General features: G+C 43.3%; 1 protein-coding gene across 1 annotated transcript in view; it reads right to left on the bottom strand.

The window, feature by feature from the left end:
• Positions 1-4,394, bottom strand: part of LOC129861497 (death-inducer obliterator 1-like) — a 46,648-nt gene extending 42,254 nt beyond the window's left edge. Inside the window, exon 1 of the mRNA XM_055932877.1 lies at positions 4,291-4,394. The gene's annotated coding sequence lies outside the window, so the exon portion shown is untranslated. The remainder of the gene's footprint in view (positions 1-4,290) is intronic.
• Between the last annotated feature and the right edge of the window lie 19,580 nt (positions 4,395-23,974).

Here is a 23,974-nt window from a genome sequence, read left to right as displayed (position 1 = left end):
AAGCTAGCCACAATAAGGATTAGCCACAATAGTGGACTTCGCAGTTAGAATAAAAAAATCAAAGGCATAATTATACTATTTGTATTAATTTGCATCACTGTCAATGACATATCTCTATTTTGAAGGCAAACAGCAAATTCCACTATTGTGCCTAATCCTTATTGTGGCTAGCTTCACAGCACACAACCCGGTCCGGTCGAGCCTCTCAAGCCAGATGAAGCTAGCTGGCTGCTTATAACGTCAGTTTAACCTGTTTGGGCTGCACGCTGAATATTGAAAAAACTGGAAAATGTGTGCACATTTTCAAACGGCCTCCTAAGAAACTTTTTATTTTCCAATATGCATATATTTACTACTGTTGGATAGATAACAGTCTGTAGTTTCTAAAAAGGTTTGAATTGTTTCTCTAAGTCGAACAGAAATATTTTTACAGCCATTTTCCCAGCCGAATTGAGTTTCCCAAAATGCGATGTGTCTCTTTAAGACCTTCTCTATAAAAGGCCATTTGACTTATGACCATAGGGACACGTCAGAGGCGTTCGCCAGACTGTAATGCGGAAGTGAGAATTGAAAGGAGTCGAATATCTCTTCCCTGGACTGAATAACAGAACTTCTTGTGAGACCTGCGCAGTTAAAATAAAAATCCAGGCGCGAAGGATAATTTGATCTCGGCTTCTGGAACAAGGTAGTTAACGTTGAATATGATGCCTGACTACGATATTATTTGCTACATGTCACAAAATCATCCTAAAGTGTGTTTTTTCAATATACTTTAATTATATTATTGCAATTTATTCTGGACTTTAGATGTGAAACGACGGAAGAATTTTTTGAAGAAACGCTTTCTGGCGCAGCAATGCTACCGTGCTAGCTAACCAAAGAGGGAAATCATTCGTTCTGGAACCCAACTAAAGACTCTACTGGACATTGGACCCCGTTACAACATTCTGATGGAGTACCAAGAAAGATAAGACCCAATTTGGGATGCTTTTTCATATATATGTCGAACTGTTGAATGCTAACTCTGCTAACTATGCTAGGCTAGCGCTTGACTAGAATCAATGCTGCCTTATGCTAGCTTATGATGTTAGCTAATATAACGATATATTGTGTTTTCGCTGTAAAACACTTCAAAAATCGGAAATGTTGTCTGTATTCACAAGATATCTGTCTTTCATTAGTTATCCACCATATGTTTTTCTGAAATGTTTTATGAGGTGTAATTAGTAGCCGACGTTGGTGTATGTATTTTCTCTGGCTACTCCCGGCTGGATTCAGACTGTAGCTATGTATTAGCATTTTTGGGTAGCATCAATGTAAAACTGATTTATAGCTAAAATATGCACTTTTTATGAACAAAACATAGATTTATTGTGTAACATGTTATATGACTGTCATCTGAGGTCGTTTTTTCTGGGCTCTTTAGGTTGGTTTTAGTTTATTTCGGTTGGTTGTGCATGCTACTTCAATCATAATTCATACTTCATAATCATAATTCATACGTGTCTGTCCACTTTTGTATTTGGTGGTGAGCTAACATAAATATATGTGGTGTTTTCTCTGTAAAACATTTAAAAAATCGGACATGTTGGCTGGATTGACAAGATGTTTATCTTTCAAATGCTGTATTGGACTTGTTAATGTGTAAAAGTTAAATATTTTTAAAAAATAGATTTTGAATTTCGCGCTCTGCAGGGGTGTCATTTTCGGTCCGAGGTCGGGCTTGCACCCCAAACAGGTTAAGGCAACAGGGTTCAGTAGACGGCTAGCTATTTATTTTCATGAACTGAAGTTCAATTTCAATAGGCAAACAACAAGTGGCAACCTAGCTAATACTTACTCACAAGGATTCCTAAATCATTGCTAAGAATAATGAAAATGACTGCAGTTTCTACTGGTCATTGTTTTCAGACTGGTTGTATTGGTGCTAGCTAGGTACCAAGCTAAAGCTAGCTATCTCAGAAGTTGCGGTCGAACAAATGATGCTTTATTACCAACACAGTAATGTAAACACATCGTTCATGGCCGGTGTTTGCCGACTTTGTTGTACAGCTTTGACAGTGCTACTGTATATTTTTTGACACGCAAAGACCCAAACGGAGTTCCATAGTATGTATGTCATGAAGCTAATAGCAGTGACGCTATTACTGTGTAACTCCAGTAGGGCAATATCTGAAAATAGCGCACTTGGTAGTGTTAACCGGTGCTCGACCAGTCGGTGAAAGCCAACATCACCCACGACAGAAAACGGTTGATTGTCAAGGGCAATGAATTCCATCATCTTGGCTTTAATGGATTTCGCTTTTGAGTTGTCTCGCTGAAATTTTGTTACTCTTTCAAATGACTGCTTGACTTGTTGACTGCTCGAGCCACACAGCAGACATTGTGGGCTAGTTTAGGAATGCTGTGTTGCACGCATAGCGCAAAATTTTACTTGGCGTCATTATGTCATGTACCTTCGTTATATAGGTATGCACGTCAGCTTCGACATCGGTTTTGCACATCGGGCCTTAAACTAGACTCGGCCAATACAGATAGCTAATATCGTCTGATTCTGATATGTTCACCGATATATTGTGCATCCCTAGTGGAAATCTGTCCTTCGGTCTTATGAGTCCAAATTTGAGATTTTTGGTTCCAACCGCTGTGTTTTTCTGAGATGCAGAATAGGTGAACGGATGATCTCTGCGTGTGTAGTTTCCACTGTGAAGCATGCAGGGGGTGTGTGATGGTGCTTTGCTGGTTACACTCAGTGATTTATTTAGAATTCATGGCACACTTAACCAGCATGGCTACCACAGCATTCTGCAGCGATACACCATCCCATCTGGTTTGTACTTAGTGGGACTGTCATTTGTTTTTCAACAGGACAATGACCCAACACACCTCCAGGCTGTTTAAGGGCTATTTGACCAAGGAGAGTGATGGAGTTGACCTGGCCTCCTCAACCACCCGACCTCAAACCAATTGAGATGGTTTGGGATGAGTTGGACCCGAGTGAAAGAAAAGCAGCCAACAAGTGCTCAGCATATATGGGAACTCCTTCAAGACTGTTGGAAACACATTCCAGGTGAAGCTGGTTAAGAGAATGCCAAGAGTGAGCAAAGCTGACATCAAGGCAAAGAGTGGCTACTTTTTTGTTTACTACATCATTCCATTTGTGTGTCATTTCATATATTCACTATTACTCACCAATGTAGGAAACAGTAAAACATTAAGAAAACCCTTGAATGAGTAGCTGTGTCCAAACTTTTGACTGGTACTGAATATATCTAAAGGGGTCCTTAAATTTAAAAAATCAAATAGCTAAATGATACATGGTATGACCATCTTAAAATAACAGCCTATGAAATCACCTGATGTAAATAACTGACAGTAGCTCACTACATGACGCTTGCTAACACTACATGACGCTTGCTGAGCCCATAGAAATATAATTAATCATTCTAGTTCACTGGCTGGGCCACACTAACGCCCTGTACCAGAGTTATACACAAGCCAAGTTTGAATTCAGAATCAGACAAGCATAAAAAAAATATGCATCTAGCTCGTAGACAAGACTATGAGTACTATGTCAAGTCATGACTAGAAAGAGACATCAATTGGGTGTTCAAAACCCGCGCAACCCCCCATGTCCATAACATCCAACAAAGACAACTTGATCAGAAATTTTCCTCCCATAGAAAATGTGAATTTCAAGCAGGACTTGCTGTTTATCACAGAGGCTTGTAAATTAGACATACAGTTAATTTTAGAAGTTGAGTTGTAACACTGACACTGCAAAAATGAAGATTAATGAAGTCTACCACTGAAATATTAAATTACTGCCACTGAATGAAACCATCAAGGTAGGCATGTAGTTAGCTAACGCTTTATCTAGTGACTAAAACAAAAGTATGCCGTCTTAAAAAAATAGACACCCTCCCCCCACCTAGCAAGCTAGCAACAAGCTAACGTTAGTTAACTTCAGCTCGTGGAATGTTTGCACTAACGTTAGCAACCTAGCTTGCTAGCCAAGCGGCGTGTGTATTGGTATTTTATCTAGCAGTATAACTAACGAACATTATTGATACAAAATTAAATAAAAAAATAACGTATACTAGCTAGCAAGCCTACCTGACGTTAGCTAGTTAACTGGCCTATGCTATTCACAGGGTCAAGGAGCCTTACCGCGTGACAATGTTTTAATGTAATATAATTTGGCTAGCTTGCGTCTAACTAACTGTTGTTATAAAATATAATTGTATTAATTAATCTTACGATACTTTTTTTCAAACAATCGCTAGCTACCTTACTGGTTATCCAGTTGTGTTCTGTCGTAGGAAAACGTCTACACAGCCTTCCATTTTGTCTTCTCCTCCACTGTGTTGTTGCGTTCAAGACAACTTGGAACTACGAAATCTCTGACCTACGACTTCAGTGCGTTCAAGACAACTTGGAACTACGAAATCTCCGACCTACGACTTCAGTGCGTTCAAGACAACTGGGACCTCGGAAAACAAATCGAAATGTATGCCTCTTCAAGGAATACCTAGGATAGGATAAAGCAATCCTTCTGCCCCCCCCCCCCCCCCCCCCCCTTAAAAGATCTAGATGCACTATTGTAAAGTGGCTGTTCCACTGGATGTCATTAGGTGAATGCACCAATTTGTAAGTCGCTCTGGATAAGAGCGTCTGCTAAATGACTTAAATGTAAATGTATGCTGCGTTCATAACCAAGTGGGAAGGTATTAATAACCAGTTGTGAAGTTTTAAATACAAGTTGAATGCATTCACATGCTTTGAAATCCATGAGAAACATGATTGGCTAATGGCAAACACGTTGTGTCAACCATAAACTAAAAGTACAGCTAGGGGTGAAATAAGTATTGTAACGACCCGGTATTGTGTTCTGTGTTTGTGGGTGTGTTATGGTTCTCATGGCTACTAGCAGGGGTTAAATATGTCAGGACAGATGGAAAGGTTGGGGGGGTATGATGGGTAATCCCGCGGGATTTGGAAATGCATAAAGAGGGATGAGTGTCTCATATCTCTCTCTTCTGTTCGGGCCTTGATCTGTTCCTATGAGAGTGACCTTAACTCGACATGTATAATTGTGTACGTTCGGCATTAGCGGCGTGGGCTGTGGCCTGAACAATAGCCCAGTTTAGGAATAAACCTGTGTTCTGACCTGTACACCTGGAGTCCGTCTCTTTTCTCTTTAATGACCCAGCCGGGTCATTACATTGGTGTCAGAAGTGCTTTCGAACTAAGGGATCGAGACTAGGCGAGTTAGCTGTTCAGTATAGGCCGGGTTGGCTTTAGCGTGACTCGCATCTACGGTCATGATGCCTGGGGCGAGGCGGAAAATTAAGGAAGAGTCGGACAAAGTGTCCGTTGTGAGCTCGGGGGTACCCGGTCGGGAGGGTCAGGCGGCGACTGCCGTGGAGGGGCTTGAGAGCCACTTGGCGGGAGTTAAATTGTCAGTCAGCAAGATGGCAGAACTGGCGGGTTTTCCTTCACATCGCTCGAGAGCAGACGTCACGGCGACGGGGATATCGACGTCACCGGGTGCGGAAATGGCTGGGCCTGCTTATGTAAACAGAGATGGCGGCGACCTATTGCCATTAGCCACGGTAGCGGCTAAACTACCAAAGTTCAATGGACAAGGTAAATGGGAAGTTTTTTTCACTCAATTCGAGTTGTTGGCTAGAGCCGGGAGGTGGTCTGACGAGACGAAAGCGTTACAGCTTGCCCTGAGCCTGGCGGAGGAGGCGTCGGAATGCCTGCTAACGCTAGCCCCGGGCGATAGGGGCGACTACGGTGCGCTAGTGGAGGCATTGGGGGGCCGTTTCGGCAGCGACGCGCAGCCCAACATGCTGCGTATTGAACTGTGTAACAAAAAGAGACTTCAGGGGGAATCATTAAAGGCGTTGGCAAGTGGTATTCTGAGCCTGACCAGGCGGGCTTATGCAACTATGCCGATTGGGGTGCAAGACGAGCTGGCACGGGACAGTTTTATTAGAGCGCTCTCTTCCACCGAACTGGGTAAGCATGTTCAGATGGCGGACCCACCATCTCTGCAGGCTGCAGTGGAGATAGCCAGGAAGAGGGAGCTGATCTGGGGTGAGGGAGTGAGAGTGGAAGTCACCAGTCAACCAGAGGTGAGAGCAGCGGTGGCTGGGGTGCCAGGGGTCACAAAGCCAGAGTGGGTTGACGAGTTGGGCGGGCTAGTCAAGACTGCTTCGCTTGTCATGGAGAGGGGCTCCAGGCAACGTCGCAGTGTCAGCTCAACTCCTATTGTCTGCTGGGGTTGTGGCCAACCTGGCCACATTCAGCGGGAGTGTGGCAGATTCCCCCGTCACCAGGGAAACGACAACGGGTTCTCGCGCAGGGGGCAGCGCGGGCCCACCCCCCCGCCCCCGAACCCACTGTAAGCAAAGGAGGTACCCAGCAGCGCAGACAAGAGGGTGGGGACCTGCTCCCCCAGGGTGTAGCTGCCGCCGTGTTTCCTAGTCCGGTAGTTGTGGTGGGACGTACCACCGTTGGGGACTTCTGCAATGTCGTCGTCAAGGTAGAGGGGGTGGAATGTTTGGCCCTGGTCGACACGGGCTCTACAGTAACCCTGGTGAGACCAGACATACTACCTGTTGGGGTGCGGGTGGAGCCGACCCATGTCCAGCTACGGACTGTCACGGGGGAGCTAGCCCCCATGTTAGGGAAGTGTCAGCTATCTGTGACTGTGGGGGGGAGAACTGTGGGGTGTCCGGTGTGGGTAGCAGCGGTGCAGGACCCCTGTATACTGGGAATGGACTTTTTGAAAAACTGTGGGGCTCAGTTGGACTTAGCGTCAGGTACTTTGAGGCTGTCGGGGGGGCCCACAGTGGGAATGTCGCCTTCGGGAGGGCCAGCAGGGGGCAGGGCTGTTCCTCCGTCTTCCTCCAAGCTTGCAGAAACTCCACCGGTCATCCCGGCTGCTCCCTTGGTCGTTGTGCCATCCCAGCAGCTGTCTCCGGCGGCGACGGCCTTCACTCCCCATCATGGTGCAAGCACAGGCAGCCCAGTAGCCCAAAACACACTGGCCCCTTCAACCCATCAGCCCGACGGGGGGAAGGAGGAAGCTATCGACGCCGTCGAGGCTGTGTGGCTGAAGAACTGTCAGGGTCTGGATGAGGGACAACAGAGACAGTTAAAGCAGCTGCTGTTGGACTTTAAAGATAGCTTCGCTTGGGGGGAAGATGAGGTAGGACAAACGCACCTAGTTCAGCACGAAATAGACACTGGGGACGCCCGACCCATTAAAATTCGGCCCCGTCGTATTCCCCTTGCCAGGAGGGAAGCAGCAGACACAGCTATTGTTGACATGTTGCGGGCTGATTTCATTGAGCCATCAGATAGCCCATGGTCCGCGCCGGTCGTCATGGTGCCTAAGAAAGGGGGTAAACTTAGGTTTTGTGTTGACTACAGGGGCCTAAATTCTGTCACCACTAAAGACTCTTATCCCCTACCGAGGATTGATGAGTCGCTAGACCACGTGAGAGGGTCCTCGTGGTTCTCCTCCCTTGATCTGCGCAGTGGCTACTGGCAGGTGCCCCTCTCGCCAGGGGCACGTGAAAAAACGGCCTTCTCCACAGATAGGGGCCATTGGCAGTTCAAGGTGCTGTGCTTCGGGCTCTGTAATGCTCCTGCCACCTTTGAGAGGCTCATGGACAGAGTGCTGGCGGGGGTTCCGAGAGACGAGTGTGTTGTGTACCTAGACGACATATTGGTGCACGGCACATCGTTTGAGGGGGCACTGGGGGCAATTAGGCGAGTGTTGGAGAGAATCTCGGGGGCGGGGCTAAAATTACATCCGGGAAAGTGCCATTTCATGCAAAGGGAGGTGGCGTTCCTGGGGCATCAGCTGGGTGGTGAGGGCATCAGCACGATGCCAGACAAAGTAGAGGCTGTGAGGGGGTGGCCAGTTCCAGGGGGAAAAAAAGAGGTTAAGAGCTTCCTGGGGCTGGCATCCTACTATCGTAGGTTTGTGAAGGGGTTTGCGGGGGTAGCGGCTCCTTTGAACCAGCTACTCAAGGAGGACACTGTTTTTCAGTGGACCGAAGAGCACCAGCGGGCGTTTGAGGCCCTCAAACGGGCCCTGATGGAGGCCCCTGTCCTGGCCTCACCAGACCCGAACCGTCCGTTCATCCTGGACACCGACGCAAGCAATGAGGGGTTGGGGGCTGTGCTGGCTCAGCGGGGTCCTGATGGGGAACACGTAGTAGCTTATTACAGCAGGACTTTTGATAAGGCTGAAAAACGCTACTGCGTGACAAGGAGAGAGCTTTTGGCTGTCGTGGCAGCAGTACGCCATTTCAAGTACTACCTGGGGGGCCTGCCGTTTGTGGTCCGGACGGATCACTCCGCCCTGCAGTGGCTTCTCTCCTTCAAGGAGCCAGAGGGTCAGATTGCCCGCTGGCTGGAGGAGCTACAACCCTACGACTTCCAGGTGGAGCACAGAGCCGGCCTTCGCCACAGCAATGCAGACGCCTTGTCCCGCCGCCCGTGTGCTGAGGATGGCTGTGGGTACTGCGCCAAACGGGTGGAGCGAGAGAGAGAACTGTGCAGGGAGGAGGGAGTCACCGCCACGGTGAGTCAGCTGAGTGTGACAGAGTGCCGGGAGCTTGAGGCTGTGGATGTTGGGGAGTGGAGGCGTCGCCAGGAGGAGGACGCAGAGCTGCGTCCTGTGCTGCGGTGGGTGGAAGAGAGAAGACGACCGCCGTGGGGGGACGTAGCCCCTCTATCACCAGTCACCAAAGGACTGTGGGCTAAATTCACAGTCCTTAGAGTGGCTGAGGGAGTGCTCCAGAGGGGGTGGAAAAAGCCAGCGACTGGAGAAATTACGTGGCAGGTAGTGGTGCCCAAAAGGCTGCAGGGGAGCGTGTTACAGCAGCTTCATGGGGGAGTAGGCGCAGGGCATTTTGGGGTCTCCAAAACGTTAAAGCGCATGCGTAAAGGCTTCTATTGGGCCAGGCACAGGAGGGATGTTGAGGACTTTTGTAGGCAGTGCGATGAGTGTGCTGCTAAAAAAGGACCTCCAGGTCAGTCACACGCCCTCCTACAACAATTCCCAGTAGGGGAGCCCATGGAGAGACTGGGGGTAGACATAGTAGGGCCGTTTCCAACCACAGACAGCGGTAACAGGTGGATTCTAACCGCTATGGACTACTTCACCAAGTGGCCGGAGGCTTACGCTCTCCCAGACCAGGAGGCGGGGACAGTAGCTGATGCGTTGGTGGGGGGAATAATCAGTCGGTTCGGGGTGCCACAGTCTATTCACAGCGACCAGGGGAGAAACTTCGAGTCACGGGTGTTCACAGAGTTGTGTAGACGGTTAGGCGCGGAGAAGACGCGCACTACTCCGCTTCACCCCCAGAGTGATGGGTTGGTGGAAAGATTCAACAGAACATTAGCACAGCAGCTGGCCATCGTTACCTCAAAACACCAGAGAGATTGGGACACCCACTTACCGTTTATTCTTATGGCGTGTAGGTCGGCTGTTCAAGAATCGACTGCGTGCTCCCCAGCACTACTAATGTTAGGTCGTGAGTTGCGCACCCCAGCCGAACTGACGTTTGGCCACCCTCCTGATAGTGGCGACCGGGTTTTGCCTGGCCCGGACTATGTGTGTCGTCTGCAGAACCGGTTAGAAGCGGCTCACACCTTCGCAAGAGAGCAACTCGAGAACGCAGGGGTGCGCCAAAAGCGCCACTACGACTCGCGCGCTAGGGGGAGGCACTTTGGAGCGGGAGAATGTGTGTGGCTTCACAACCCCACGCGCAAGAAGGGGCGGTGCCCAAAGCTGGACAGTGCATGGGTGGGGCCGTGTCTGGTGATAGAGAGAGTGGGGGAGGTGACGTACCGGGTGGAGGTCCCTCCACGGAGCAGGAAGGTGGTGGTCCACCGGGATCGATTGGCACCCTACAGAGGGAGGAAAACGGTAGGGAATGGGAGTGAGGTCTCTGATGTGAGCCCACGGGAACAGTCTAACGAGGGGACTCTAGCGCAACCTGAGCCTGGGGAGGGGGCTGCTTCTTCGGAGGGCGCTGGAAATGACATTGGGGCAGAGGAGTGTTCTGGGGGTTCACCGGGGAGAGTCACGGGGAGGCCCAAGAGACTGATGCGACCTCCGGGTCGTTTTAAGGATTTTGTTGTGTAACCCTAGGGGCTAGGGTTTAGAAAGGGGGGGGCTATGTAACGACCCGGTATTGTGTTCTGTGTTTGTGGGTGTGTTATGGTTCTCATGGCTACTAGCAGGGGTTAAATATGTCAGGACAGATGGAAAGGTTGGGGGGGTATGATGGGTAATCCCGCGGGATTTGGAAATGCATAAAGAGGGATGAGTGTCTCATATCTCTCTCTTCTGTTCGGGCCTTGATCTGTTCCTATGAGAGTGACCTTAACTCGACATGTATAATTGTGTACGTTCGGCATTAGCGGCGTGGGCTGTGGCCTGAACAATAGCCCAGTTTAGGAATAAACCTGTGTTCTGACCTGTACACCTGGAGTCCGTCTCTTTTCTCTTTAATGACCCAGCCGGGTCATTACAGTATAGCCAGTTATAAGTGTAATGGCTTAGCAGATTATAAGAAAAGACAATCAGTTTAAAGTGGAGAAAGAATGTAACATCTACTGTTACAGGAACCTCACTCTACATCTAAAGATGAAGTTGCGTGAAAAAAAGACTGGGGTGGTGAAATCATTTTCTGTCATGGACAAAGGAACTCAAAACGGGTAATGATACTAATTAACAATGATTTCGATCTGAATGTGTAAACTGTCAGGAAGGATCCGCAAGGAAGATGATTTGGCTTATGGGTGAAAGGACTGGAGGAAAAGAGATTGAGGCTTTTTTTGTGCTATTTTTGCATATTGAAGACATTTTATGTTTCGGAAATGGCGGCGAGTAGTGTGGACGAAGTGGAGGAAATTGAGAAAAAGTTGGTGAAGCAACAGTTGTGCTGGAATGCCAACAATATGGGTGTCAGTTCTGATGGTATGGAGCGGGAGGAAGAGGGTCAAGGACCAGAATGATAGTGGAAAGACATAGAAAGAAGAGAGATCATTATACAGAAAGCCGTAGAGCGTCTAGTAGAGAAAGCATAAAGAGGGCCAATAAAGCAAAATTAATAATGTGTTGCAGTGGAAAGTGGTGATAGTGTTTGATGAGACAACAGGGCCTCATTTACACCCAATCCGACTAACTAATGCCGTAGAGAAAGAGATAGATGAAGTCAAATTAGCTCGGTTCATTGGAAATGGTAGATTGTTAATATTTTTTGCTTTGTAGCCAGGCTCATCAAGAGAAGATTCTGAAACTGGAAAAGCTTAATGGGAAGAAGATTAAAAGCCATGTCCCTGGTGCTTATGCTAGATTGCGGGGAGTCATCACTGGGGTTCCCATATCTATGTCCATATTAAAGAAAATGTGAAGGGAGGAAGAGTGATTGAGGCCAAAAGGTTGATCAGTAGAAAATATTGCGCTCATGAATGTGCAGTGTTAAAGGACACTTTAAACATGAATAAAAGTAGAAATGCCAGGGTGAAGGTTATTGTGGAGATGGCAAAAGAGATATTGGGCGTAACAGATATTACTGTTGAAATGGTTGTTGATATGCTGAGAAATCCTAAGGGTGGAGTGTTTCAGCATTATATAGATGGGGTAAGGGGGTCGGGAGGGATTTTGGGATTGGGGGGTAGAAGTTAGTAGGGATTTATTTGTTTTTTATTATATTTTCATGGCAGTACATAATTGGCCAGATCATGATTGATCGTACATTCCAGCACAGTAAGTGGCAGCATGCACTTAAATGATTGTTTGCGGACCGCCATGATATCATAGAAGAAGAAGAAGAAGAAAAAGAAGATTTGGCTCATTAATCTATATGGTCCAAATCAGGATGATCCAAACTTCTTCCAAAATATTCATACCAATCTATTGAACTTACAGGCAACAAACGATCAAATCATTATGGTGGGAGGCTATAACAGTGTTAAGTACCTCAATGAACCGTGAAGGAAATCACACTACAAACTATCATCCTCGTGCCCTTAAGGAGATTACAAATATCATGGACACATTAGAACTAGCGGATAGCATATATGTGGAGACAAAAAAATGACATTCTTGTCTCTCTCTCTCTGGCACAAAAGGTTAAAGAAAGTATTGATAGGAGACAGAATGCGATCGGACCATCATCTAATTGGTCCTCACATAACTCTTACACAATTTCCACTTGGCCGGGGATATTGGACATTTTTATCAAAGTCTACCGGAGGACAATTGTTTCTTAATTAGGGCTAGGCCTTTTTTTTCTCAATTTCTGCCTGAATGACGTGCCCAAAGTAAACTACCTGTAGCTCAGGCCCCGAAGCCAATATAATTGGAAAGAAAACACTTTGAAGTTTGTAGAAGTGTTAAAAAAATGTAGGAGAATATAACACAATAGATATGGTGGGAGAAAATCCAAAGGAAAACCAACCAGAATTGTTTTTTGGAGAGAGACCATCCTCATAGAAATGCAAGACAAAGGTCATATTGCAAATTAGCTCCCTGGATGTAATTCCTATGGTTCCACAGGGTGTCAGCAGTCTATGTTCAAGGTTTCAGGCTTGTAACGTCAAAAACGAATAAGAAATAACCGTTTTGTAGGACACAGTCCTGGAAATCCGTGTTTGCGCGCGCCATGAAGACAAGACACACCTGCTAAAATCGGTTTCCTATTGAACATACTTCTTTCAGAAATAAATATTATAGTTTGATTACATTTTAGGGTATCTGAGGAGTAAATAGAAATGTATTTTGACTTGTTGAAACAAAGTTTAGGGGTAGATTTTCGGATTCCTTTCTCTGCAAGTTGAACGAGTGGATTACTCAAATCGATGGCGCCAACTAAACTGACTTTTTGGGATATAAAGAAGGATTTTATCTAACAAAACGACACTACATGTTATAGCTGGGACCCTTTGGATGACAAATCAGAAGATTTTCAAAAAGTAAGTGAATATTTAATCTTTATATGTGAATGTATGAAACCTGTAAAGCTGCAAAAATATTTTGATGTTGGCGCCGTCCTCAAACAATCACATGGCATGTTTTCGCTGTAATAGCTACTGTAAATCGGACAGTGCAGTTAGATTAACAAGAATTTAAGCTTTCAGCCGATATAAGACGCATATGTACCTAAATGTTTAAAATCCATAATATTTATGATTATTTATTTGAATTACGTGCCCTCAAATTTCACCGGAAGTTGTCAAAATAATCTAGAACTGATTTTTTCCCCAGCACAATATAGGTTCAGCAAATCCCCTTATTGTTTGGGATATCTATAAATGTACCTTCAGAGGTCATTCAATTCAATATGCATCAGTAAACAAAAAGCAGTTTTGGTCTAAAGAGACTAAAAAGGGAAATACAGGAACTAACAGTATATTTTTTTATGAATACATCTCTTGATGCTCCTGGACACATCATCAGTGATGTAACCTGGAGTCATAGGGTGTTTAGGGTCTTACAACATCAGATACCCTCACCCAGGCGACCCAGCCGAGTTTGATCATACCCCAACTGGTGTCCAGGTGGCATTACGCTGCTCCCTATGGATCTCCTCTCTTGATCCAGAGCCATCTTAATGCTTTTTCAGCTGCCTCGATGGTGTTGCTGATGGCGCTCCTCCTCTTTGCTCTATTGACGCAGAGTGTGCTGTAGGCTCTATAGAGGGATTGACCAGCAAAACCCCTGCAGCCTACCACGATAGGCATGCAACTAACCTTTCAACCCTGCTTCCAACAGTCGATGAACAGTCCCCCATTCTTGGACCTTCTCCTCTCGTACGCCTCCTTCAAGACGATCTTCCCGAGGGACTTTCAGCTCCAGAATAATGATGGTCTTCCTGGACTCTGAGACCAGGGTTATGTCTGGTCTCAGGGTTGCCTTGACAATATGCTGCGAGAACATGAGCAGCTTCTCCAGGTCTACAACCTGACGATTGATTATAAAAAACGTTTGACATGTTTCTACGAACATTACGGATACTTTTTGGAATATTCGTCTGCCTTTCAGGACCGGAACGAGCCTGTGGTTTTCTGAACATAACGCGCAAACCAAATGGCAGTTTTTGGTTATAAAACTAATATTTAGTTATATATATATTTAGCGGCACATCCCCCCCACCCCCACTGAAAAGGCAGAGCCGCGAAATTCAAAAAAAATATATTTTTTAAATATTTAACTTTCACACATTATAGTCCAATACAGCTAATGAAAGACACAGATCTTGTGAATCCAGCCAACATGTCCGATTTTTAAAATGTTTTACAGGGAAGACACAATATGTAAAGATGTAAATCTATTAGCTAAACACATTAGCATAATCCACCATCTTTTCTTTGTCCACCAACACCAGTAGCTATCACCAATTCGGCTAAACTAAGATATTGATAGCCACCAACCAAGAAAAAACCTCCTCAGATGACAGTCTGATAACATATTTATGGTATAGGATAGGTTTTGTTAGAAAAATGTGCATATTTCAGGTAGATGTCATAGTTTACAATTGCACCCACCGTCACAAATGGACTAGAATAATTACAATGAGCAACGTGTTTACCTAACTACTAATCATCAAACATTTCGTAAAAATACACAGCATACACTAATCGAAAGACACAGATCCTGTGAATACAGACAATATTTCAGATTTTCTAAGTGTCTTACAGCGAAAACACAATAAATCGTTATATTAGCATAGCACATGTGCAAACATTACCCCAGCATTGATTCTAGCCAAAGAGAGCGATAACGTAAACATCGCCAAAATATATTAATTTTTTCACTAACCTTCTCAGAATTCTTCAGATGACACTCCTGTAACATCACATTACAACATACATATACAGTTTGTTCGAAAATGTGCATATTTAGCCACCAAAATCATGGTTAGACAATGAGAAAAGTAGCCCAGCTGGTCAGAAAATGTCGTGCGCCATATTAGACAGTGATCTAGTCGTATACATAAATACTCATAAACGTGACTAAAAAATATAGGGTGGACAGCGATTGATAGACAATTTAATTCTTAATACAATCGCGGAATTACATTTTTTAAATTATCCTTACTTTTCAATACAGTTTGCGCCAAGCGAAGCTACGTCAAAAAAGATGGCGTCCTAAGCCACTAACATTTTTCGACAAACACGATTTATCATAATAAATTGTTCCTACTTTGAGCTGTTCTTCCATCAGAATCTTGGTCAAAGAATCCTTTCTTGGGTCTAATCGTCTTTTGGTCGAAAGCTGTCCTCTTGCCATGTAGAAATTCACATTGCGTTCGGCATGAACTGGAACGGTGCCCAGAGATTCACAGTGGCTCAGAAATAAATGTCCCAAAATCGCACTAAACGGATATAAATTGCTATAAAACGCTTTAAATTAACTACCTTATGATGTTTTTAACTCCTATAACGAGTAAAAATATGACCGGAGAAATATAACTGGCTACACTAATGCTTGGAAAAACAGTAGGTCGGTGTCCTCCGCGCGCCTGACGCACCAAGAAAAGAGTTCCTACCTACAGGATTTTTTCATTTATAGTGGCTGTGATTGGGCAATCGATACCATTCAAAGCGTCATCACGTAAAGGCATCCAGGGGAAGACGTAAGCAGTGTCCGTATACTCATAGCAATAACAGTGGCCTTAAAACTGACTCCAGAACAGGGGCCAAAATGTGTGAAATCTGACTCCATGTCAGGGAAATTGCTGTAGAATGAGTTCTGTTCCACTCAGAGACAAAATTTCAACGCCTATAGAAACTATAGACTGTTTTCTATCCAATAATAGTAATAATATGCATATTGTATGATCAAGAATTTTGCAGGAAGCTGTTTCAAAAATTACACGATTTCCATAAATAGTGACAACAGCACCCCCTAGCCTTAACAGGTTTTAATTTGTATTGCTTTTCTGACTTTCGTGACCAAGCTAATTTGGGGCTAGCTGTTCTTACTGTTTTGTCTAGTGATTGATAAACTCACAAACGCTTGGATTGCTTTCGCTGTAAAGCATATTTTCAAAACCTGACACGATAGGTGGATTAACATATTGGTATATTTCACTTGTGATTTCATGATTATAAATATTTTTTGTATTACTTTTGAATTTGGCGCTCTGCAATTCAGCGGTTGTTTACGAAAATGATCCCGCTAAAGGGATCCGTGCAGCAAGAAGTCAAGGTCCTCTGGAGGAGAGGCAAGGTTGCACAGCAGTTGAGATTCTCCAAAAGAGTAAACTTCTGACCCACTGGGAATGTCATGAAAGAAATAAAAGCTGAAATAAATCATTCTCTCTACTATTATTCTGACATTTCACATTCTTAAAATAAAGTAGTGATCCTTAATTGCCCATAGACAGGGAATTTTTACTTGGATTAAATGTCAGGAATTGTGAAAAACTATGTGTGTATGTGTATCTAAGGTGTATGTAAACTTCCGACTTCAACTGTATGTGATAAGGAGGTGAAGATTTCCCAGTTAGCCGACGATACAACCCTGTTTTTGAGAAATTAAAATCAGGTTCCAGTAACCCTACATACAGTAGAGCAATTCTCTCACGTGTCATGTTTGGTTTTGAATATTGCAAAATGTGAAATTTTACCACTTAAAGCACTTTTAGCACTTAAAGACACAGTGAGTCCTGAAATTTCTGTCAACGATGTTGTAGGTGTCAAATTTCCCCGAAATGCTAATGAAATTAAAGAAATTAATGTTAATCCATGAATTAAATCTATAGAAAATACATTTAATTCATGGTTGGCAAGAGATTTATCTCTTCAGGGTAAAGTTCTCCGGCAGAGGGTTTATTCGAACTTCTTATATTTTTACATCTTTAGAGAATCCCAAGTTTACGTGTACCACTCTCGACAAATTATTATTCAATTTAATTTGGAAAAATAAGCCACACAAGATCAGAAAGGATGTTATTACCAACAAGATTTGTGATGGTGGTCTAAATGTTTTAGATGTTACACTGTTTAATCAGACTACAAAAGTGAACTGGATGAAGAAGTATCTAAAAAAAACTACTGTTTATTTTCCAGAAAATTGTGGGGCTTAATTATTACTGTGGTTAAACTTCCTGTTAAATTTGCAACATTTCAAAAACAAGCTCTAATGTGTTGGTCCTTGATATACAAGCACAACTTCTCTCCATATAAATGTTTTATTTGGAATAACAGTGATATTAGATATAGAAATAAAACCTTATTTTTCATTTTTAGTTTTCCAATAACATCTTTGGTTAGTCAACTCATAAATGATAATGGTAATCGTAATATGTACAATGAATTATTAGCCAAATATAACTTTGTTAAGTTGTGTAAGGAATATGACATTTTAATGAAAGCTATTCCCAATGGAATCTTTACTTTACTGAAGGATCGATCAAGATTTTCATTATATGCACTGTGATAGTGATACATTGATAGCGTAGAAATTAATGGCATCAATATATTAGAAATTTAAGAACAATTTAGTCAGAGACATTACTAACAGGAAGTTTACCCCTGCTGCAAGTTTCCAATGGGCATCATCATTTTATGTGAAATGACAGCATGGGTGGACTAATTAACATAAATATTTCATAACTAATAAAGTAAGAAAAGTCTCTTTCAAGATCCTTCACAGATGTTATCCTTGTAATAGTCTTATTTCTAAATATGTAATTAATATAGAAAATGAATGCAGCTTTTGTGATTGTTTGCATAATGACATATTTTGGACTGATATGAAAATATATATTAGTGATAAGATGAGTAAACCTATAAGTATTAACATTTTTGGTAGTGGCTGCCAATAAATGGTGAATTTGTTTATTTTATTGGGAAAAATGTTCATCCATAAAATGAATTGCATGGGGGGGGGGGGGGGGGGGGGACGTTTCAATATTGGTCTAATTGATTTACAATATTGCATAACATCTCTAAAATAAAGAAAAAGCTATTTATCAAAGAAGTGTCTACAGTATTTGTGACCGACCGGTCACAAATATCCAATGTTTTTTTTTACATTGGATAAAAGTAGAGACACAGAGCTAGAAAATGGTATATCATACACCACAACAATGGGAAAGTAATTCTGCTTTGAAAGTTTAATAACTTTTGAGAAAATGGCCCTTAAATGTTTTGGTAAACCTAATGAAGAGCTATTCTTTGTCTACACCCATTCAGCATCTTTTACACCCTCTTAAGCCTTATCCCCACCCATCTCTTTAAGGATTCACATGTCAGGCCATGTACTAAACATCCAAAGCTTTCAAGTCTAAAGGCTGGTTTATACTACGTCTATCGACAGTTGTCGCAGTGACATCATAAACATTCTGTTGTCGTCAGACATCAAACTTGTTGTTGTCGTTATGAAAAAATATAATCACAAAAACTATTGCCTGCATGACATCGGCAGCACTGGTGGTCCAAAATAGCATAAATAGTGTATTTCAACACCAATAAACCCACCCATTTAAAAATTATTTTAGTATATGTCAATCTAACAAACCAGGTAACTAAAAGCAACTTTCTAAACAATGTTTCTGTTTGTTTCTAGTTTGTTAGCCAGCTAGCTAATGTTAAGTTAGCTGGCTAGCCAGTTCAAATAATGACCATATTATATAGCTGACAACGTCTTCACTTTAGCTCATTTGTCTTCATTATTACAGAAAAATAAACTCACAACAAGATCATTATTTACAAGTTAATGGCGAGCCAATTACAGAAAATAGCTTACGGTTGTGAGTGTTGTGACAAAATAAAAGCAAGGCATTCTACCAGAGAATTTTAGAACCTGGACACTGTCTCGTTGGCCTAACGTTATAACCTAATTTGACTTTGGTGCAGGTCATGTTCTTCACATTACCATCTCTGGTAAACACATACTATATCAAATAAAATCAACGTTTATTTGTCACATGCACAGGATACAGAAGGTGTAGTGAAATGATTACTTGCATAGTGGAGTCCTTTGTTTAGACATGAAGCTAGCTAGCTAAACAATGAACCACATTGTTAGCCCACAAAAAGTTATGTGTTATTACATACAGCCGGGAAGAACTATTGGGTATCAGAACGGCGGTAACTCACCAGTATTACCAGCATTACAACCAAAAAACGACTTCCCCGAAGCGGATCCTTTGTTCGCACCACCCAGGGCAATTGAACTGGTTCCAGAGGCTGACCCAAAACAACGCCGGCGGAGAAGATGTACTCGCTAATGTTCAGTCCCTGGATAACAAGGTTGACAAGATCAGGGCAAGGATTTCTTTACAGAGAGACATCAGGGATTGTAACATACTCTGTTTCACGGAAACATGGCTCTCCCGGCATATACTGTCGGAGTCGGACCAGCCATCTGGATTTTCAGTCTTTTGTGCCGACAGGAATAAACATCTCTCCGGGAAGAAGACAGGGGGGGGGGGGGGTGTATGTTTCATGATTAACGACTCATGGTGTAATTGTAACAACATACAGGAACTCAAGTCCTTTTGTTCACCCGAACTAGAATACCTCACAATCAAATGCCGACCGTATTATCTCCCAAGAGAATTCTCTTCGGTTATTGTCACAGCTGTGTATATCCCCCCTCAAGCCGATACTATGACGGCCCTCAAGGAACTTCACACAAGCATTTCGCTACACTCGCAATATCATCTGCTAAACACGTGTATGTGACATAAAATTTGATTTGATCCCAACTCATAATGTTACTACCCTGCATGAATCTGCAGGTTAGCTAGCCAACCAGGTTGAACGTTAGCAAGCTAGCTAACATTAGGCTATAACTAGCAATGCAAATGGCTCTGAGATACAAATAATATTACTACACAGATCATACACGTAACATTAACTAGCGAGACAGCCAGCTAACGTTAGCTAGCTAGCGAACAGTATGCTTTAACTTGAAATGAAAACGGCTTTCTGACCAAATTAGAAACTTACTATATATAAAAATGTCAAAATTTATCAAAATGTTAATTTTTTGTGTCTCTCTGGATTTATTGTATTTTGGGGGGTATTTTGTTATGTTTGATATTTGTATATTGTTTTGTACAATGTTCGTGCTATGCATAATTTTATTTTCTCACAAAAAAAGAGTAATTTACCAGTTGGGGGGCCATTCAACTGAATTGTTTCTTGTCATATGTGGTAAATACCACCTTCCCACTTGGTTATGAACGAGTTGTTATTATCAATGAAAATGCATTTCTTCAAAAATACAAGGTAGATGGGAAGAGGCAAGTCTGTCAGACCATTCTAGCCAATGAGAGGGCAAGACAGACATAATGGTTTCCACTAGTACCACAGCCACAAAATAAAAATAATCAACATTCATCAAAACAAAAATGTGCCTTTTGGTTTAATTTACGGTCTGGGTTAGGAATAATGTTAGCAGTGTGGTTAAGGTATGGGTTAGGTTTAAAATCACATTTTAAGAAGATACATTGTAGACTTCTACAGGGTTTATGACTTTGTGACTGTGGCAACTAGTGACGACCAGGCACAACACCGATATTAAGTGTTTTTTTCTCAAAGTTGCCGGTATGTCATGTGTCCTACTTATATCAGTACACTCGTAACAACCTAATCATTACGAAACTTCTACTCGATCAAATAATCCACACGTAACAAATAAGCCATTAATTTTTTTTTTAACCAAATTCGACAATGTCTCATTGACCTCCATACAAAAAGTCTTCGCTTGGTGAGCGGAAAAAACGCTACCTGTTGGAGAAGACAGATTTTGGGCAGTTTATCCCTCTTGCTTCGCCTCTTCATGAGCGCTCAATCAAGCTCCAGCTCTTGAGATGGAAAAAGTCGCGCGAGAAGTACGCACAATGCTCGCGAGGTCAATGCTGTGTGAAAGGCATAGACAAATATTTTTTAAACTAAACCAAGATAGACCACAGCCTGTCGTTTCAAATGGGAACAGATGAGTCAAGCAAGAGATAGCGAGATCGGCCCGTGCTAGCATATATCGGCCTATTTTCGTTAGGGAACGCCTACTCCGTGAAGTGCGCATGTGCAATAACTCAATTCGCCTTTTCACTCCTTCTAAACAACGCAATTTTTTACAACTTTTGCAAAGGCTAAAGTCTACAAAACTTTGTCCACTCTGTTCATAACATATTCTAGTTTTGGGATCAGAAAACTCTATTGAGATCAAATGTTTCATCGATGAGGAAATTTGCAGAATGTAGGCCAAAATCCATCTTCTCCCACTGCCGGCCCCTGAGCTTACTCTCACTACCATATTAGGTAGTGAATGGAAACGCCATGCAGATGCTTCATATTTATACATCCAGTGAAATACATCATCCAGTGAAATATCTGTCTTATTGTTCTATTTGTGGCATAGAGCTAGGACTCATCTTTGTATCTTTGTATCTTTGTGATACCATGGTCAGCGACATAAAGCTGTGAGGAGGAGGAGCTCTGCGTGTCCGGAAGTAATTTAGCCATTCATTGTAGTCATTGTGCTCTATAGAGTTGCTATTTTCAAAAGTTTTCACGTGTCAATTAACTCGTGACATTCCTGGATTACTCATTATATTAATCAAGTTTAATTTAATCAACAGATAAGTCAGTTGAAAAAAGGTTATGGGAACAAGATGCAGTGGAGAATCCTCAGAAGGGGAATGGGAGGACTGTCATCCTCAGTGAATTTCATAAAAATAGTGAAACATTCAATAAGTTATCCTTTTGAGATAAAACTATACTAAATACAGTGCATTCAGAAAGTATTCTGACCACTTGACTTTTTCCACATTTTGTTAGGTTACAGCCTTATTCTAAAATGGATACAATTATTCCCCCCCCCCCCTAATCAATCTACACACAATACCCTTATAATGACAAAGCGAAAACAGGTTTTTAGACATTTTTGCAAATGTATTAAAACTAAAAAACAGAAATACCTTATTTACATAAGTATTCAGACCCTTTGCTATGAGACTCGAAATTGAGCTAGAGTGGCCAGACGGAGGCCACTCCTCAGTAACATGACAGCCCGCTTGGAGTATAACAAAATTCACCTAAAGGACTCTCAGACCATGAGAAACAAGATTCTCTGGTCTGATGAAACCAAGATTGAACTCTTTGGCCTGAATGCCAAGCGTCACATCTGGAAGAAACCTGGCTCCATCCCTACGGTGAAGCATGGTGGTAACAGCATCATGCTGTGGGGATGTTTTCCAGCGGCAGGGACTGGGAGACTAGTCAGGATAGAGGGAAAGATGAACGGAGCAAAGTACAGAGAGATCCTTGATGAAAACCTGCTCCAGAGTGCTCAGGACCTCAGACTGGGGCAAAGGTTTACCTTCCAACAGGATAACGACCCTAAGCACACAGCCAAGACAATGCAGGAGTGGCGTCGGGACAAGTCTCTGAATGTCCTTGAGTGGCCCACCCAGAGCCCGGACTTGAACTCAATCGAACATCTCTGGAGAGACCTGAAAATAGTTGTGTAGCGAAGCTCCCCATCCAACCTGACAGAGCTACAGAGGATCTGCAGAGAAAGAATGGGAGAAACTCCCCAAATACAGGTGTGCCAAGCTTGCAGCGTCATACCCAAGAAGACTTAAGGCTGTAATCGCTGCCAAAGGTGTTTCAACAAAGTACTGAGTAAAGGGTTTGACTACTTATGTAAATGTTATATTTAATTTTTTTTCTTTCTGTTTTAGCTTTGTCATTATGAGGTATTGGGAACAACACCTCCACTTCGCTGATCCTCAACACTGGAGCCCCAAAAGGGTGTGTGTTCAGCCCCCTCCTGTACTCCCTGTTCACCCATGACTGCGTGGCCATGCATGCCTCCAACTCAATCATCAAGTTTGCAGACGACACAACAGTAGTAGGCTTGATTACCAACAATGATGAGACAGCCTACAGGGAGGAGGTGAGGGCTCTGGGAGTGTGGTGCCAGGAAAATAACCTCTCACTCAACGTCAACAAAACAAAGGAGATGATCGTGGACTTCAGGAAACAGCAGAGGGAGCACCCCACTATCCACATCGACGGTACCGCAGTGGAGAAGGTGGAAAGCTTCAAGTTCCTCGGCGTACACAAACTGAAATGGTTCATCCACACAGACAGCATGGTGAAGAAGGCACAACAGCACCACTCAAACCTCAGAAGGCTGAAGAAATTTGTCTTGGCACCTAAAACACTCACAAACTTTTACAGATGCACAATTGAGAGCATCATGTCAGGCTGTATCACCGTCTGGTATGGCAACTGCACCGCCCGCAACCGCAGAGCTCTCCAGAGGGTGGGGCGGTCTGCCCAACGCATCACCGGGGGCAAACTACCTGCTCTCCAGGACACCTACAGCACCCGCTGTCACAGGAAGGCCAAAAAGATCAAGGACAACAACCACCCGAGCCACTGCCTGTTCACCCTTCTATCATCCAGAAGGTGAGGTCAGTACAGGTGCATCAAAGCTGGGTCCGAGAGACTGAAAAACAGCTTCCATCTCAAGGCCATCAGACTGTTAAATAGCCATCACTAGCACATTAGAGGCTGCTGCCTATATAGACCTGAAATCACTGACCACTTGAATAAATGGATCACTAGTCACTTTAACAATGTTTACATATTTTGCATTACTTATCTCATATTTATATATTGTATTCATTTATATTCTACTGTATCTTAGTCTATGCCGCTCTGACATTGCTCGTCCATGTATTTATATATTCTTAATTCCATTACTTTACTTAGATTTGTGTGTATTGGGTATATTTTTTTTATTTTTTATTTTACCAGGTAAGTTGACTGAGAACACGTTCTCATTTGCAGCAACGACCTGGGGAATAGTTACAGGGGAGAGGAGGGGGATGAATGAGCCAATTGTAAACTGGGGATTATTAGGTGACCATGATGGTTTGAGGGCCAGATTGGGAATTTAGCC

The sequence above is a fragment of the Salvelinus fontinalis genome, chromosome 8, assembly GCF_029448725.1.
Source record: "Salvelinus fontinalis isolate EN_2023a chromosome 8, ASM2944872v1, whole genome shotgun sequence".
Taxonomy (NCBI): domain Eukaryota; kingdom Metazoa; phylum Chordata; class Actinopteri; order Salmoniformes; family Salmonidae; genus Salvelinus; species Salvelinus fontinalis.
This window is presented reverse-complemented; position numbering and strand designations above follow the sequence as displayed.